The sequence below is a fragment of the Macaca mulatta genome, chromosome 1 (genome assembly GCF_049350105.2).
Source record: "Macaca mulatta isolate MMU2019108-1 chromosome 1, T2T-MMU8v2.0, whole genome shotgun sequence".
Classification (NCBI taxonomy): Eukaryota; Metazoa; Chordata; class Mammalia; order Primates; family Cercopithecidae; genus Macaca; species Macaca mulatta.
In genome coordinates this window covers 55492768-55512231 of record NC_133406.1, presented here as the reverse complement: position 1 = coordinate 55512231, position 19464 = coordinate 55492768, and positions in this window count along the sequence as shown.

Below are 19464 nucleotides of genomic sequence, written 5' to 3'. Positions count from 1 at the left end.
TGTGAGGCTGGACAACTCATAAGATAAATATGTTCTCTGGAATGGCCCAGAGAATGTACTATTCACTAAGGCCATTTTAGGAATGCATTGGTTAGAGAGTTGCCAACATCATCAGTTATGGCTCTCCTCTAAAAGCCAGAGAGAAGGAGAGGTAGTAAACTGAGCTTGCTGAAATCCAAGGGGATGATGGAGCTTTGATGGAACAGAGGCCAGGTGATGGGGTTTAAGCACCAGAGACCAAGAAGCCAGAATTACCATAATGTCTGACTAAGTTGGAGGGGCAGCCAAAAGAGTTTGAACCACAGGAAGTTATAGAGATGGTTAATGGAGCATAGCATTCCTAGGGGCAAAATAGGTAGCCAACAAAGCTGCTACTTAATATCTACAAACAACAAAAAGTGTCAAGAGTGGAAGAATATGATGCTAAGGATGGCCACCCAACAAAATGTCCAGTCTCTTGCTCAGTTACCTGAGCCAATTTTTAGATCCAGAACTCATTAACTGAAGAGACTGCCAGGTTTCTAAGAGAGCACTCGCTATAGAAGAGACACCAAGCAACCAAGTAGACAAAAATGACTTAGTTGGTGAAATTGGTATGGTGAACACATATATGAAGTGACCATGTTGGCAAAGAGGAGGACTATGGATAGGCCCAGCAGAATAGACTCTACTTACAAGACTGGTCTAGCTACTGCTGCCCCTGAATGTTCAGTCTGTCAGCAACAGAGACTAGGACTGAGCTCCTGATGTGGCAGTACCCCTCAAGGACACCAGCTGGTTACTTGGTGGCATGTCAAGTATATTGAGCCTCTTTCATGTTTGTAGGATCAGTGGCTTATCCCCACGGGGATATATACCTCATTCTATGTATAACTTGCCTTTCTGCCTCAGCCGCCACCAGAATCCAGGGGCTTATAGAATGTCTGATTCATAGGCTTGGAATCCCATGCAACATAGCATCTGACTAAGGGACTCACTTCACAGTGAAAGAGGTGTGGGAGAGAGAGCAATGGTTAGGGCAGGCTGAGGACCTGCAGTCTTTTGGTACTTCAACTGCCACCAAATTTCTATTCCTGCTTGCCATTAAACATCATGGGAGATCTGCAGAGTGAACAGCAGCGGATGCTGCGACGCCACCAGTGCGATTCAAGTCACAGGCCCGCATCCAGGGCATGAACTCTGTCCCCAAGAGCGACAAGAAGAAAAGAAAGCAGTTGCTCCTAGACGTGACTGAGATGGAGCAGAAGCATCGGCAGGAGTTGGGGAAGTTCCAAGATAACAGCAACCTCGATTCTGTCGCTGAAGATCTAGCCAAGATGGATCTGGAAAACCAGCCTCCCCGCCTCTTCAAGGCACAGAGAATGCGAGAAAGAAGGATGGTCCTGGAGAGGAAGCCCAGGAGAGGATCTTCCAGGCCGAGATGCAGCACTTGTCCAGCTTGAGGCGCAAGAAAGGGAAGCTTGCCGTCTTCCTGGGGGCCAGGAATCTGGAGATGAAAGATATCCCAGCCGACCGCCACGCATGTACCGCGCCATCCAAGACCAGCTGCTGTTCTCCGTGTCCGCGGAGAGCCTGGTGGGCCGCACCGCCAACTACACGCAGAGGCACATTGGCCGCTTGCTGCTCTTCTTCAGCAACCCCGGAACCGGCGATGCCTACGGGGGCGATGACTTCATGAGCTACTGCAACTACACCGTGCTCAGCGCATCGTGAGGAGGCCAGCGGGAGCTGAGGGCCCTGTGGTACGTCCTGCAGGCCCCCATTGAGGCGACGACTAGCCCGCCGTCGTCATCCGGGAGGAGTCCGCCAAGAAGCCCCTCACCCTGGTCCACCTGCACCAGGCCTGCAACCCCGGGGAGCACCATAACTCCGTGAAGCCGCTCGAGGCCGGCGCCGTCGGGGGTGCGACTCTGCGCCTCTTCTAGGCCTGATAGCGCCGAAAACCTCTTCCATTGCTGTCGCCGTCGCTGTCGTCATCGCCGCCGCCGCCGTTGCAGCGGCCGCAACGTCTCCTCAGGAAGCTCCGTTCTCCCCTCCCCCACCACAGCCCTCCTCCAATCCCCACCCCCACCCCTGCTCCCCTGGGGCGCCCTTTGATATTTCCCCGGGTTTTTGTTTTTTCCCTTCGTTTTACTCAAAATTGCCTCCGCCTCCCCCACCTTCCTACCTTACCGTTCTACCTTCTCATTCCTTCCTTGCTTCTTTCACGGGATGGGAGACGAATTTCGAAGAAAATACCTGCCTTGTACCACAGGAGGGGCATAAGTGGGATAAGCTCTAACCTCTTCTTGCCTTTCTGGGTCTTCACCTCCCTCACCGACTGAATATTGGTCATGTTACGAATAACGTAGGGATACAAATAGAAATTTTAGATTTCACATATTCTGGGAAAAATAAATTTAGTCCACTAGCTCGTAGTGTTCAGATTTTCCTATGAATATATTGGATTACTCAGGTAAAATTGGAGTTTATGTGATCGAAGTGCTTTGTGAGTGCCTTTTGCTGAGTTTTTTTTGAAAAATAATGTCATGGTTTGCTTTTTGCTTAAACTGGACTACTCAGGAGATGTCTCCAGTTATGAACAAGAGTTCCATTAGTACTTTGTTTTTATCTTTTATCAAAACTTATATAGTTCCAAATTATTTTTTGTTGCTCAGACGTTTACTGAATTCTAAATAGCAGCATTCGTTAAACTTGTAAGGTAAATGTGTTTATAAATAGAGTAAATTTAGATAAACTGATAGGTTAGATAAGGTTTACGCTAACATGAAAGATCTGAATTTCCTTTATTAAAGGTAGGAAGGGATATGACTTTATTCAAATAGTTGATCCATTTCATCATCTCTACAACTGGTATAAAGCAAAAATAGAAACATGAATAGGTAGTTTAACTTACTATAAGGGGTAAATTTCTGAATCTAGTAAGTTTCCTTTAGATTACTACATTCATATCTTTCACACTCCATACCAGCTGATAACAAGGTAGGTCAGCTACTTGAATAAAGTCATAGCCTTTTATATATCTAAGAATAAAGGAAAGTTAAAAATTTTTTAAATGGCATTTGTCTTTTAAATCATGTGGAAAACAAAGTGGAGTTACATACGATTGTTATAATAATACTAGCTTTTATAATTGCCCATATATTTACCCTTACTATTTATTTTTTCATATGGCATCAAGTTACTGTCTAGTATCATTTATTTCAACCTGCAGGACTCACTTTAGCATTCCTTGCAGGGCATTTCTCAGGTTTTTGTTGTTGTTTGTGTTTTTGGTTTTTTTGTTTGTTGGTTTGTTTGACAGAGTCTCACTCTGTTCCCCAGGCTGGAGTGTGGTGGCATGATCTTGGCTCACTGCAACCTCCACCTCCAGAGTTCAGGTGATTCTCCTACCTCAGCCTCCTGAGTAGCTGAGATTACAGTCACGCACCAACACGTCCAACTATTTTTTTTTTTGTATTTTTAGTAGAGATGGGATTTCACCGTGTTGGTCAGGCTGCTCTTGAACTCCTGAACTCAAATATAAACCAGCGTCAGCCTCCCAAAGTGCCGGGATTACAGGCATGAGCCACTACACCCAATCAGTTCTCAGGTTTTGTTTATCTTACTTTTGAAGAACAATTTTTGCCAAACATAGTATTATTGTTTGACGGAGTTTTTTCTTTTACCATTTTGAATATATCAACTCACTGCTTTGTGGCCTTCAAAGTTTCTGATGAGAAATATGCAGTAATGTTATTAAGAATCCCTTTTAAATGTCCATTAAAAATGTTGGGAAAAGGTCTGAGGTTCATTTAGGCTTGCTACTGTCAGTTGGGTGACATCAGGCAAGTCATCTAATCTCCTTAAATCTAATCTCCAGAATATATATATATATATGTGTGTGTGTGTGTATATATATGTGTGTGTGTGTGTGTGTGTGTGTGTGTATGTGTGTGTGTGTGTATATATATGTATATATATACTCCTCGAGAAGAGCAATTCCAAGACACATAATTGTCAGATTCACCAAAGTTGAAATGAAGGAAAAAATATTAAGGGCAACCATAGAGAAAGGTCGGGTTACCCACAAAGGGAAGCCCATAAGACTAACAGCAGATCTCTTGTCAGAAACCCTAAAAGCCAGAAGAGAGTGGGGACCAATATTCAAAATTTTTTTAAAAAAGAATTTTCAACCCAGAATTTCATATCCAGCCAAACTAAGCTTCGTAAGTGAAGGAGGAATAAAATCCTTTACAGACAAGCAAATACTCAGAGATTTTGTCACCACCAGGCCTGCCTTATAAGAGCTCCTGAAGGAAGCACTAAACATGGAAAGAAACAACTGGAACCAGCCACTGCAAGAACATGACAAATTATAAAGACCATCGATGCTATGAAGAAATGGCATCAATTAGTGGGCAAAAAAGAAACCAGCAAACATCATAATGACAGGATCAAATTCGCATATAACCATATTAACCTTAAATGTAAATGGGCTAAATCCCCCAATTAAAAGACACAGACTGGCAAATTGGATAAAGAGTCAAGACCAAGACCCATCGGTGTGCTGTATTTGGGAGACACATCGCACGTGCAAAGACACAAATAGGCTCAAAATAAAGGGATGGAGGAAGATCTACCAAGCAAATGGAAAGAAAAAAAAAAAAAAGCAGGGATTGCAATCCTAGTTTCTGATAAAACAGACTTTAAATAAACAAAGATCAAAACAGATAAAGAAGGCCATACATAATGGTACATATATATGCACCCAATACAGGAGCACCCAGATTCATAAAGCAAGTCCTTAGAGACCTACAGAGAGACTTAGACTCCCACACAATAATAATGGGAGACTTTAACACCTCACTATTAACATTAGACAGATCAATGAGACAGAAGGATATCCAGGGCTTCAACTCAGCTCTGCAACAAGCAGACCTAATAGACATCTACAGAACTCTCCACCCCAAATCAACAGAAAATACATTCTTCTCAGCACCGTATCACACTTATTCTAAAATTGACCATATAATTGGAAGGAAAGCACCCCTCAGCAAATGTAAAAGAACGAAAATCACAACAAACTGTCTCTCAGAACACAGTGCAATCAAATTAGAACTCAGGATTAAGAAACTCACTCAAAACTGCACAACTACATGGAAACTGAGCAACTTACTCCTGAATGACTACTGGGTAAATAACGAAGGCAGAAGTAAAGATGAGAATAAAGATGAGAAATAAAGATTGAAACCAATGAGTACAAAGACACAATGTACCAGAATCTCTGGGACACATTTAAAGCAGGGTGTAGAGGAAAATTTATAGCACTAAATGCCCACATGAGAAAGCAGGAAAGATCTAAAATCGAAACCCTAACTTCACAATTAAAAGAACTAGAGAAGCAAGAGCAAACAAACTCAAAAGCAAGCACAAGACAAGAAATAACTAAGATCAGAGCAGAACTGAAAGAGATAGAGACACAAAAAACTCTTCAAAAAAATCAATGAATCAAGGAGTTGGTTTTTTGAAAAGATCAACAAAATTGATAGACCACTAGCAAGACTAATAAAGAAGAAAATACAGAAGAATCAAATAGATGCAATAAAAAATGATAAAGGGGATATCACCACTGATCCACAGAAAATATAAACTACCATCAGAGAATACTATAAACACCTCTATGCAAATAAACTAGAAAATCTAGAAGAAATGGCTAAATTTCTGGACACATACACCCTCCCAAGATTAAATCAGGAATAAGTTGAATCTCTGAATAGACCAATAACAGGCTCTGAAATTGAGGCAATAATTAACAGCCTACCAACCAAAAAAACTCCAGGACCAGATGGATTCACAGCCGATTTCCACCAGAGGTACAAGGAGGAGCTGGTACCATTCCTTCTGAAACTATTCCAATCAATAGAAAAACAGCGAATATTTCCTAACTCATTTTATGAGGCCAACATCATCCTGACACCAAAGTCTGGCAGAGACACAACAAAAAAAGAGAATTTTAGACCAATATCCCTGATGAACATCGATGCAAAAATCCTCAATAAAATACTGGCAAATCGAATCCAGCAGCACATCAAAAAGCTTATCCACCACAATCAAGGGGGCTTCATCCCTGGGATGCAAGGCTAGTTCAACATATGCAAATCAATAAATGTAATACATCACGTAAACAGAACCAACAACAAAAACCACATGATTATCTCAATAGATGCAGAAAAGGCCTTTGACAAAATTCAACAGCCCTTCATGCTAAAAACTCTCAAGAAACTAGGTATTGATGGAACGTATCTCAAAATAATAGCTATTTATGACAAACCCACAGCCAATATCATACTGAATGTGCAAAAACTGGAAGCACTCCCTTTGGAAACTGGCACAAGACAGGGATGCCCTCTCTCATCACTCCTATTCAATGTAGTGTTGGAAGTTCTGGCCGGGGCGATCAGGCAAGAGAAAGAAATAAAGGGTATTCAATTAGGAAATGAGGAATCCAAATTGTCCCTGTTTGCAAATGACATGATTGTATACTTAGAAACCCCATCGTCTCAGCCCAAAATCTCCTTAAGCTGATAAGCAACTTCAGCAAAGTTTCAGGATATGGAATAAATGTGCAAAAATCCAAGCATTCCTATACACCAATAACAGATAAACAGAGAGCCAAATCATGAGTGAACTCCCATTCACAATTGCTTCAAAGAGAATCAAATAGCCAGGAATCCAACTTACAAGGGATGTGAAGGACCTCTTCAAGGAGAGCTACAAACCACTGCTCAATGAAATAAAAGAGGACACAAACAAATTGAAGAATATTCCGTGCTTATGGATAGGAAGAATCAATATCATGAAAATGGCCATACTGCCCAAAGTAATTTGTAGATTCAATGCCATCCCCATCAAGCTACTAATGACTTTCTTCACAGAATTGGAAAAAACTACTTTAAATTTCATATGGAACCAAAAAAGAGCCTGCATAGCCAAGACAATCCTAAGCAAAAAGAACAAAGTTGGAGGCATCACACTACCTGACTTCAAACTATACTAAAAGGCTACAGTAACCAAAACAGCATGATATTGGTACCAAAACAGATATATAGACCAGTGGAACAGAACAGAGCCCTCAGAAAAAATACCACACATCTACAACCATCTGATCTTTGACAAACCTGACAAAAACAGGAAATGGGGAAAGGATTCCCTATTTAATAAATGGTGCTGGGAAAACTGGCTAGCCATATGTAGAAATCTGAAACTGGATCCCTTACTTAAACCATATACAATAATTAATTCACGATGGATTAGAGACTTAAATGTTAGATCTAAAACCATAAAATCCCTAGAAGAAAATTTAGGCAATACCATTCAGGACATAGGCATTGGCAAGGACTTAATGACTAAAACACCAAAAACAATGGCAGCAAAGGCCAAAATTGACAAATGGGATCCAGTTAAACTAAAGAGCTTCTGCACGGCAAAAGAAACTACCATCAGAGTGAACAGGCAACCTACAGAATGGGAGAAAACTTTTTGCAATCTACCCATATGACAAAGTGCTAATATCCAGAATCTACAAAGAACTCAAACAAATTTACAAGAATAAAACAAACAACCTCATCAAAAAGTGGGCAAAGGATATGAACAGACACTTCTTTAAAGAGGACATCTATGCAGCCAACAGACACATGAAAAAATGCTCGTCATCACTGGTCATTAGAGAAATGCAAATCAAAACCACAATGAGATACCATGTCATGCCAGTTAGAATGGCAATCATTAAAAAGTCAGGAAACCACAGATGCTGGAGAGGATGTGGAGAAATAGGATTGCTTTTACACTGTCAGTGGGAGTGTAAATTAGTTCAACCATTGTGGAAGACAGTGTGGCAATTCCTCAAGGATCTAGAACTAGAATTACCATTTGACCCAGCAATCCCATCACTAGGTATATACCCAAAGGGATATAAATCATTCTGCTATAAAGACTCATGCACACGTATGTTTATTGCAACACTGTTAACAATAGCAAAGACTTGGAACCAACCAAAATGTCCATCAATGATAGACTGGATTAAGAAAATATGGCACATATACATACCGCCCAAGGTAATTTATAGATTCAATGCCATCTGCATCAAGCTACCAATGAGTTTCTTCACAGAATTGGAAAAAACTGCTTTAAAGTTCATATGGAACCAAAAAAGAGCCCGCATTGCCAAGACAATCCTAAGTCAAAAGAACAAAGCTGAAGGCATCACGCTACCTGACTTCAAACTATACTACAAGGCTACAGTAACCAAAACAGCATGGTACTGGTGCCAAAACAGATATACACCAATGGAACAGAACAGAGCCCTCAGAAATAATACCACACATCTACGGCCATCTGATCTTTGACAAAACTAAGAAAAACAAGAAATGGGGAAAGGATTCCCTATTTAATAAATGGTGCTGGGAAAATTGGCTAGCCATAAGTAGAAAGCTGAAACTGGATCCTTTCCTTACTCCTTATACAAAAATTAATTCAAAATGGATTAGAGACTTAAATGTTAGACCTAATACCATAAAAACCCTAGAAGAAAACCTAGGTAATACCATTCAGGACATAGGCATGGGCAAGGGCTTCATGTCTAAAACACCAAAAGCAACGGCAACAAAAGCCAAAATTGACAAATGGGATCTAATTAAACTAAAGAGCTTCTGCACAGCAAAAGAAACTACCATCAGAGTGAACAGGCAACCTATAGAATGGGAGAAAATTTTTGCAATATACTCATCTGACAAAGGGCTAATATCCAGCACCTACAAAGAACTCAAACAAATTTACAAGAAAAAAACAAACAACCCCATCCAAAAGTGGGCAAAGGATATGAACAGACATTTCTCAAAAGAAGACATTCATACAGCCAACAGACACATGAAAAAAGGCTCATCATCACTGGCCATCAGAGAAATGCAAATCAAAACCACAATGAGATACCATCTCACACCAGTTAGAATGGTGATCATTAAAAAGTCAGGAAACAACAGGTGCTGGAGAGGATGTGGAGAAATAGGAACACTTTTACACTGTTGGTGGGATTGTAAACTAGTTCAACCATTATGGAAAACAGTATGGCGATTCCTCAAGGATCTAGAACCAGAAGTACCATATGACCCAGCCATCCTAATACTGGGTATATACCCAAAGGATTATAAATCATGCTGCTATAAAGACACATGCACACGTATGTTTATTGCGGCACTATTCACAATAGCAAAGACTTGGAATCAACCCAAATGTCCATCAGTGACAGACTGGATTAAGAAAATGTGGCACATATACACCATGGAATACTATGCAGCCATAAAAAAGGATGAGTTTGTGTCCTTTGTAGGGACATGGATGCAACTGGAAACCATCATTCTCAGCAAACTATCGCAAGAACAGAAAACCAAACACTGCTAGTTCTCACTCATAGGTGGGAACTGAACAATGAGATCACTTGGACTCGGGAAGGGGAACATCACACACCAGGGCCTATCATGGGGAGGGAGGAGGGGGGAGGGATTGCATTGGGAGTTATACTGATTCAAATGACGAGTTGATGGGTGCTGATGAGTTCATGGGTGCAGCACACCAACATGGCACAAGTATACATATGTAACAAACCTGCACGTTATGCACATGTACCCTAGAACTTAAAGTATAATAATAATTAAAAATAAATAAATAAATAAAATAAAATTTCAAAAAAAAAAATATGGCATATATAGACCAGGGAATACCATGGAGCCATAAAAAAAGATGTGTTCATGTCCTTCGCAGGGACATGGATGAAGCTGGAAACCAACATTCTCAGCAAACTATCACAAGGACAGAAAACCAAACACTGCATGTTCTCACTCATAGGTGGGAATTGAACAATAAGAACGCTTGGACACAGGGCAGGGAACATAACACACTGGGGCCTGTTGTGGAGTGGTGGACTGGGGGAAGGATAGCATTAGGAGAAATACCTAATGTAAATGATAAGTTGATGGGTGCAGCAAACCAACTTGGCACAAGTATACCTATGTATCAAACCTGCACCTTGTGCACATGTACCCTAGAACTTAAAGTATAATAATAAAAAAAGAATGCGAAAAAACAACAACAACAAAAAAGAAATTACTTTAAATGTAAACTGATTAAACTGTCCAATCAAAAGACAGAAATTGGCAGAATGGATTTAAAAAACATGACCAAAGTATATGTTGAATATAAGAGACTCAGTTTAGATCTAAATGCACAAATAGGTTGAAAGTGAAGTAAGGGAAAAGGATATTTTCTTTCTGTATACCATGCAACTAGTAACTAAGAGAGATTAAGGGTGACTACGCTAATCTCAGACAAAATAGAATTTAAATCCAAAAAAAATTACAGTAACAAAGACGGACTCACTCATAAATGAAAGCTTCAATACAGCAAAAGATATAACAATTACAAACACTTTTGTACCCAATAATCATCAAAATATGAAGAAAAAATCAACAAAATCGAATGGAGAAATAGACAGTTTCACAATAATAGCTGCATATTTCAATACCCCACCCTCAGTATTGATAGAACACCCTGACAGAAGGCTAAGTGTGGTGGCTTATGCCTGTAATCCTAGCACTTTGTGAGGCTGAGGCTGGTGGATCACCTGAGGTCAGGAGTTTGAGACCAGTCTGGCCAACATGGTGAAATCCCATCTCTACTAAAAATACAAAAATTAGCCAGGAGTGGTGGTGCATGCCTGTATTCCCAGCTACCCAGGAGGCTGAGGCAGGAGAATTGCTGGAGCCCAGGAGGCAGAGGCTTCAGTGAGCCAAGATAGTGCCACTGCACTCCAGCCTGGGGAACACAGCAAGACACTGTCTCAGAAAAAAAAAAAAAAAAAAAAAAAAAGAACACCCTGACAGAACATGAGTAAAGAAATAAAGAAATAGGGGACTTGAACAACACAATAATCCAACTAGATCTAACATATATACAGAACGCTCAACTTAACAACACAGAATACATATTCTTTTTAAGTGCATATGGGATATTTTCCAAGGTAGACCACATGAGACAAATTAAGTCTCAATAGGTTTAAAAAGATAAATACCATACAAAGTGTCTTATCTGACTTCAACAGCACAAAATTAGAAATCAATAATGAAAAATAAACTGTAAAATTTACAAATTTGTGGAAATTAAAATATTCTTAACAACTGGGTCAAAGAATAAATTATAAGGGAAATACAAAATAGTAAGAGACAAATGAGAATAAAAATAACATACCAAAACTTATAGGACACAGTGAAAACAGTGCTAAGGAGAAAAAAATATAGCTATAAATGCTCACATTAAAAAACAAGAAAGATCTCAAATCAACAACCTAACTTTACAATTTAAGGAACTAGAAAAAGAACAAAGTAAACCCAAAGCCAGCAGAAGAAAGGAAATAATAAAGCTTAGGGCAGAGTTAAATGAAGTACAGAATTTAAAAAAAAAAAACAAAAAAAAAAAACAGAAAAATCAATGAAACCAATAGTTGGTTCTTTGAAAAGATCAACCAAATTGACAAATCTTTAGCTAGTAATCAACAGAGATTAAGGGTGACTATGCTAATATGACACAAAATAGTCTAAGAAAAAAGAGAGAAGTATCTATCAAATTCTCAAATTACTAAAATCAGAAATGAAAGTGGAAATGTTACTACTAATTCTTTATAGAAACAAAAAGGAACACTATTAGCAATTATATGCCAACAAACTGAAAAGCCTATAAAATGGACATATTACTAGAAATACAAACCATATCACCACTAAGCCACAAAGAAGTAACAAATCTGAATAGACCTATAACTAGTTGGTAGATTAAATCACTAATCAAATATCTCTCAACAAAGAAAAACCCTGAACCTGATGGCTTCACTGGTAAATTTTAACAAACATTTAAAGAAGGACTAACACCAACATTCTCAAACATTTCCAAAAACAATTGAAGAGAAAGAAACACTCTCTAACACATTTTATGAGGCCAACATTGCACTAATACCAAAGTCAGAAAATTACAAGAAAACTATAGATCAATATCCCTTGTGAATATTGATACAAAAATCCGCTATAAAATACTAGCAAACCAAATTCAGCAGCATGTTAAAAGGATTATTTATCATGACCAAGTGGAATTTATTCCTGGAATGCAAGGATGGCTTAAAATATGAAAACTGATCAAAGTATTACACCATATTAACAGAACGAAAGGCAAAAATCCTGATCATCTCAATTCATGCAGGAAAATTATTTGACAAATGTCAACACTCTTTTATGACAAAAACACTCAAAAAAATAGGAATGGAAAAAAGCTGCCTCAAAATGATAAAAGTCACATATGAAAAACCCACAACAAATATCATATTCAGTGATAAAACATTGAAAGCTTTTCTTCTAAAAGCAGGAAGAAGGCAAGGATGCTTACTTTCACCACTTCTATTCAGCATGGTACTGGAAGTCCTAGCCAGAGCAATTAGATAAGAAAAAGAAATAAAAGGCATCCAAATGGGAAAGAAGAAGTAAAATGATCTCTGTTTGCAAATAATGTGACCTTATGATCTTATATGTAGAAAACAAAAAATTCCACAAAAACATTAGAATTAATTAAGAAATCCAACAAAATAACAAGATACAAAGTAACATATATCAGGTGCATTTCTATACAGTAACAGTGAAAAATCTAAAAAAAATGATAAGGAAACAGTTCCAGTTACAATAGCACTAAAAAGAGTAAAGACAGGAATTAACCAAGGATAAGGAGGTTGTACACTGAAAACTACAAAAACTTTCTAAAATAAAGAATATAAATAAGTGGAAAGCATAAATAAATCTAAAGATATAATATTGTTCATATGTCACTACTACCTAAAGTGATCTACAGATTTAATGCAATCTTTGTCAATATCCTAATGACTTATTTTTTTGCAGAAATAGAAAAACCCATTCTAAAATTCATATGGAATCTCAAGTGACCCCAAATAGCCAAAACAATCTTGCAAAAAAAGAATAAAGAATATGTCCTGATTTCAAAACTTACTACAAAGCTATAGGAATCAAAACAATGGGACATAAAAACAGACATATAGACCAATGAAATAGAATAGACAGTTCCAAAACAATCATTGCATATATTGTCAAATGATTTTAGACAAGGGTGTCAAGACCATTCAATAAGGAAAAGACAGTCTTTTTAAAGAAATGGGGCTGGGAAAACTGGATATATCCACATCCAAAAGAATGAAGCTGGATCCTTATCTAACATCATATACAAAAATTAATTCAGCATGGATCCATCAGCTAATGTAAGACCAAAAACTGGAAAACTGTTAGAAAACACAGGGTAAAAGTTTCACAACATTGGATTTGGCAATTATTTCTTGGATATGACACCAAAGGCATAGGCAATAACAATAACAAAAAGACAAATTGGGAGGCCGAGGTGGGCGAATCACCTGAGGTCAGGAGTTCAAGATCAGCCTTGCCAACATGGCGAAACCCCGTCTCTACTAAACATACAAAAAACTTAGCTGGGTGCAGTGGTGCATGCCTGCAATCCCAGCTACTCAGGAGGCTGGCAGGAAAATCGCTTGAACCCAGGAGGCAGAGGTTGCAGGGAATGGAGATAACACCACTGCACTCCAGCCTGGGTGACTGAGTGAGACTCTGTCTCAAACAAAAAAGAGAGAAATTGAATTTCATGGTCAAGTGTGGTTCTTATGCCTGTAATGCCAGTGCTTTTGGAGGCCAAATTGCAAGAATCACTTGAGTCCAGGAGTTCAAGACTAGTCTGGGCAACATCTCAAGCCCCCATCCTGGTATAAGAAAAAAAAAAGAAAAAAATTGAACTTCATGAAAATGTAAAAATTTTGTGCATCAATAGACAACTATCAACAGCGTAAAAAGACAACCAAAAGGAAAAATATTTACAAATCATCTATTTCATAAGATATTAATATCCAGAATATATAGAGAGCTCCTAAAACTCAACAACCAAAAAATCCAAGCAATTTAATTCCAAAATGAGCAAAGAACTTGAATAAACATTTCTCCAAACTAGATATATAAATGGCCAATAAGTCCATGAAGAGATGCTAAACAACACAAATTATTAGAAATACATATTAAAACCATAAAGAAATACCACCTCATACCTATTAGGATGGCTGATATAAAAATGAACAGAAAATAATAAGTGTTGGTGAGAATCTGAAGAAATTGGAACGCTTGTGCTTTGTTGGTGAGAATGTAAAATGGTACAGCTGCTTTGGAAAACAGTATGGCAGTTTCTCCAGAAATTAAAAATAGAATTATCATGTAATTTAGCAATTCCACTTCTTGGTATATACCCCAAATAATTGAAGGCAGGAGCTTGAAGAGGTATTTGTATGCTCATGTTGATAGCAGCATTGTTCACAATAGACAAGTGGTAAAAACAACCCAAATGTCCATGGATGGATGAATAAACAAAATGTGGTATAAACAAGCAGTAGAATATTATTTAATCTTAAAGAAGACGGAAATTCTGACATGATACAATATGGATGAACCTTGAAGACATTATGCTAAGTGAAATAAGCCAGTCACACAAGGAGAAACATTGTGATTTCACTTGCACTAGGTACCTAGAGTAGTCAAATTTATACAGGCAGAAAGTAGAATGGTAGTTGGCAAGGTCTGGGTGAAGGGGGAATGAGGAATTATTGTTTAATGAATACAGAGTTTTGCAAGATGAAGAGTTCTGGAGATGGATGATGGTGATATTTGCACAACAGTATGAATGTATTTAATGCCACTGAGCCATACACTTAAAAATGGTTATGATGATAATTTTTATATTATGAGTATTTACCACAAATAAAAATAACTTTTAAAAACCCTATTGTTTTAAACAATGTTCTTTTTCTAGAGAAAGTGCTTATTAGTTCAAAACAATGTACATGTCAGTTCTCTGCTATCATATAATCTTTTATTTTCAGTGGAAAAAAATATGTTAGAAATATTTATGCCCCCTAGTTTCCTCCTCTCCCCAAATAATAAATGACAGGAAGGTGGTGTAATCTTGTCTTTCTACTTGAGTGATCTAATTTTGGTTTAAACACATGTGTTAGTAGGTGTACTTTTTGTCTGTTTTTAGATTCCATTTGAAAGGAAACATTTCTCTGCTTTACTAGTACACTCTGACTACATTTTTTATGGCCTATTCTTTGTTGGGTGAGACTCTCTAAAATTAATGCCTAGTCTTTATTGATTGCCCGCCTGTGGCAGACATTTTGCAAACATAATCTTTAACTTTTTCAATAACCTTCAAATTAGCTATTATTACCCCCATTTTTCAGGTAATGAAATGTAGATAGTAAGTAGTAAGCTCAGGATTTGAATGCAGGTCTAGCTCTAAAACCTTGGAAAGTTGACTGCATAAATCTTTACCTAAAAGTTAAAACAAAGCCAAAGCCAGATAGACACTCAGTCACCCCATCCATTCTCTTTTAAACACAGGAAAGTTATCTCTGTTTAATACATATGAGTTTCAGTTTGCAAAATGGGCAACAGATCTTCATAGTTTTGTAAGTGAGTAATTTGTAAATCCCTGAAGAAATGGTTTGTATCAAATGATCTTTAAGGATTTATGATGCATATATCAAAAATAGATTATGTGGATTGTAAATAGATTGTATAGGTTGACAGATTTTCACAAATTGAACACACCTGTTTAACCAGCACTTAGATTAAGAAACAGAACATTACCAATACCCTCCAAACTCCCTTATGCCCGTAGCTGCTATATCTCCACTTTCAATAGCAATTGATTATTTTCACCTAAATGTTATTTATATACTATTCTGATCATTTAGTTTACAGTTTTACTATTATGAAAAGTGTTGTTATAAACATTCTTATTCATGTCTTTTGGTGACACACACACACACATATTTCTGCTGAGTATAAAACTATGAGTAGAATTAATTGCTGGATCACACTATATGCATATGCTCAGCTGATATGGTTTGGCTCTGTGTCCCCACCCAAATCTCACCTTAAACTGTAACTTCTGTAATTCCCATGTGTTGTGGGAGGGACCCGGTGGGAGATACTTTGAATCATGGAGGCGGTTTCCCCCATATTGTTCTTGTGGTAGTGAATAAGTCTCACGAGATCTGAGATGGTTTTATCAGGGGTTTCCACTTTTGCATCTTCCTCATTTTTCTCTTGCTGCCACTGTATCAGAAGTTGCCTTTCGCCTCCCATCATGATTCTGAGGCCTCCCCAGCCATGCGGAACTGTAAGTCCAATTAAACTTCTTTTTCTTCCCAGTCTAGGGTATGTCATAATCAGCAGTGTGAATACGAACTAATACAGTAAATTGATACCAGTAGAGTTGGGCTTTGTTGAAAAGATACCCAAAAATGTGGACGCAACTTTGTAACTGAATAACAGGCAGGGGTTAGAACAGTTTGGAGGACTCAGAAGAAGATAGGAAAATGTGGGAAAGTTTGGAACTTCCTAGAGATTTGCTGAATGGCTTTGACAAAAGTGCCGATTATGATATAGACTATGAAATTCAGGCTGAGGTGGTCTCAAATGGAGATGAGAAACTTGTTGGGTGCTGGAGCAAAGGTGACTCTTGTTATGTTTTAGCAAAGAGACTGGCAGCATTTTGTCCCTTCCCTAGAGATTTGTGGAACTTTGAACTTGAGAGAGATTATTGGATATCTGGCAGAAGAAGTTTCTAAGCAGCAAAGCATTCAAGAGGTGACTTGAGTGCTGTTAAAGGCATTCAGTTTTAAAAGGGAAAAAGAGCATATAAGTTTGGAAAATTTGCAGCCTGACAATGTGATAGAAAACAAAACCCGATTTTCTGAAGAGTAATTCAAGCCAGCTGCAAAATTTGCATAAGTAACAAGAAAGCCCAATGTTAATCCCCAAGGCCACGGAGAGAATGTCTCCAGAGCATGTCAGAGGTCTTCATGGCAGCCCCCTCCCATCACAGGCCTAGAGATCTAGGAGTAGAAAGTGGTTTCATGGGCCAGACCCAGAGTCCCCGAGCTGTGTGTAGCTTAGGAACTTGGTGCCCTGTGTCCTAGTCACTCCAGCCATGGCTAAAAAGGGTCAACATAGAGCTTGGACCATGGCTTCAGAGGGTGGAAGCCCCAAAGTGGCAGCTTTGACATGGCGTTGAGCCTGTGGGTGCACAGAAGTGAAGAATTAGGTTTGCGAACCTACATCTAGATTTCAGAAGATGTATGGAAATGCCTGGATGCCCAGACAGAATTTTGCTACACGTGCGGGGCTCTCATGGAAAACCGCCGCTAGGGCAGCGCGGAAGGCAAATGTGTGGTTGGAGCCCCCACACAGAGTCCCTAATGGGACACTGCCTAGTGAAGGTGTGAGAAGAGGGCCCACCATCCTCCAGACTCCAGAATGGTAGATGCACTGACAGCTTGCACTGTGTGCCTGGAAAATCCACAGACACTCAACACCAGCCTGTGAAAGAAGCCAGGAGGGAGACTGTACCCTGCAAAACCACAGGAGTGGAACTGCCCAGACCATGGGAACATACCTCTTGCATTAGCATGACCTGGATGTGAGACCTGGAATCAAAGCAGATTCATTCTGGAGCTTTAAAAATTGACTGCCCTGCAGGATTTTGGACTTGCATGGGCCCTGTAACCCCTTTGTTTTGTCCATTTTCTCCCCTTTGGAATGGCTGTATTTACCCAATGACTGACCCCCATTGTATCTAGGAAGTAACTAGTTTGCTTTTGATTTTACAAGTTCATAGGCAGAAGGGACTTGCCTTGTCTCAGATAAGACTTTGGACTGTGGACTTTCGGCTTAATGCTGAAATGAGTCAAGACTTTGGGGGACTGTTGGGAAGGCATGTTTGGTTTTGAAATGTGAGGACATGAGATTTGAAGGAGCCAGGGGCGGAATGATATGGTTCGGCTCTGTGTCCCCACCCAAATCTCATCTTGAATTGTATTCCCATAATTCCCACATGTTACAGGAGGGACCCAGTGGGAGATGATTTGAATCATGGAGGTGGTTTCCCCCATACTGTTCTCATGGTAGTGAATAAGTCTCATGAGATCTGATGGTTTTATCTGGGGTTTCTGCTTTTGCATCTTCTTCATTTTTGTCTTGCTGCCACCATGTAAAAAGTGCCTTTTGCCACCCGCCATGATTTGAGGCCTCCCCAGCCATGTGGAACTGTAAGTCCAATTAAACCTCTTTTTCTTCCCAGTTATCAGCAGCATGAAAATGAACTAATACATCAGCTTTAGTAAATATGGCAAGTTTTCCAAAGTATATATTGATTTTTTTTTTTTTTTTTTTTACAAAGCGTTAAGTAAAATACTGGCAGCCAATAGAAGAATAGGTAAAAGACTTGACAAAAAGGATCCCAAGTAATAGGAATAGTACAACTTTTGAAAATTGTAAGTCTTTTAAACCTTAACATTCTCTGATGCAAAGAGGAAAAAGTTATTCTATAAGTATATTTAAAATGTTTGTCTCAAGCTAGCCAATTCTCTATTATATGTTCTACAAAACAATTGTTTAAAATTTATGAAATAAATAGATACATCAATGGTTATGTTTTATCTGTAGTATAGTGGTTCAGAGGTTGAAAATACATATATTATTTTTCATTAAAGTCCATATTTTTAAAAAGCGTATTTATTTAACTTAAATTTAGAAAACAAAATATTTTAAAATCTCCAAAGTGATAGTATCTGGTTAAATTGTCTTCAATTTATTCAATTAATAATTCATAATCAAGTTGAAAGCAAACCAATAAAAGGGATATTCAGATAGATTTAACATATATCTTAAGAATCCACTACTTAAAAATAAGTAAAACCAAATTTATATAAATATATACTTTTTTTACAAATTATAGATAAGTGGAATACACACACACACACACACACATGCAAAATCCATAATCACCTAACAAAGCTCCTCCTTCTCTGTAGCTTTTATTTTAGTATTTGGAAGGAATGTTTAGTGTTTAGTTCTAAATTATTGCAATGCGAGACTGCAATACAGTTTAGGCTGTTATCTTGAATGTAAAGAAGTGATAATGAATGCATTGAAAAATAAGCAGTGAAAAGCTGCAAGGCAGTTGTGGCAATAAAGCTCCACAAGCTCTTGACCTCACATGTGTACAAATTAATTTAGCAAAATAAAAGAACTATAATGTTAATGTGACCTGGATTTTAAGAAAAATGCGAATTTTATTCTCTTTTCTGAGAGTGCAAAGGATAGAGAAAAAAAGTGAGAAGAAATAATTCTGTGACTAAAGAGATTACGAATGGAAAATATGATCTAAATCTCAGGTATTTTAAAAACAAAAAGCGTATGTTGATAGAGAGAGAGAGAGAGAGAGAGAGAGAGAGAGAGAGTCCTTACATTAGTAAGGTCAGCC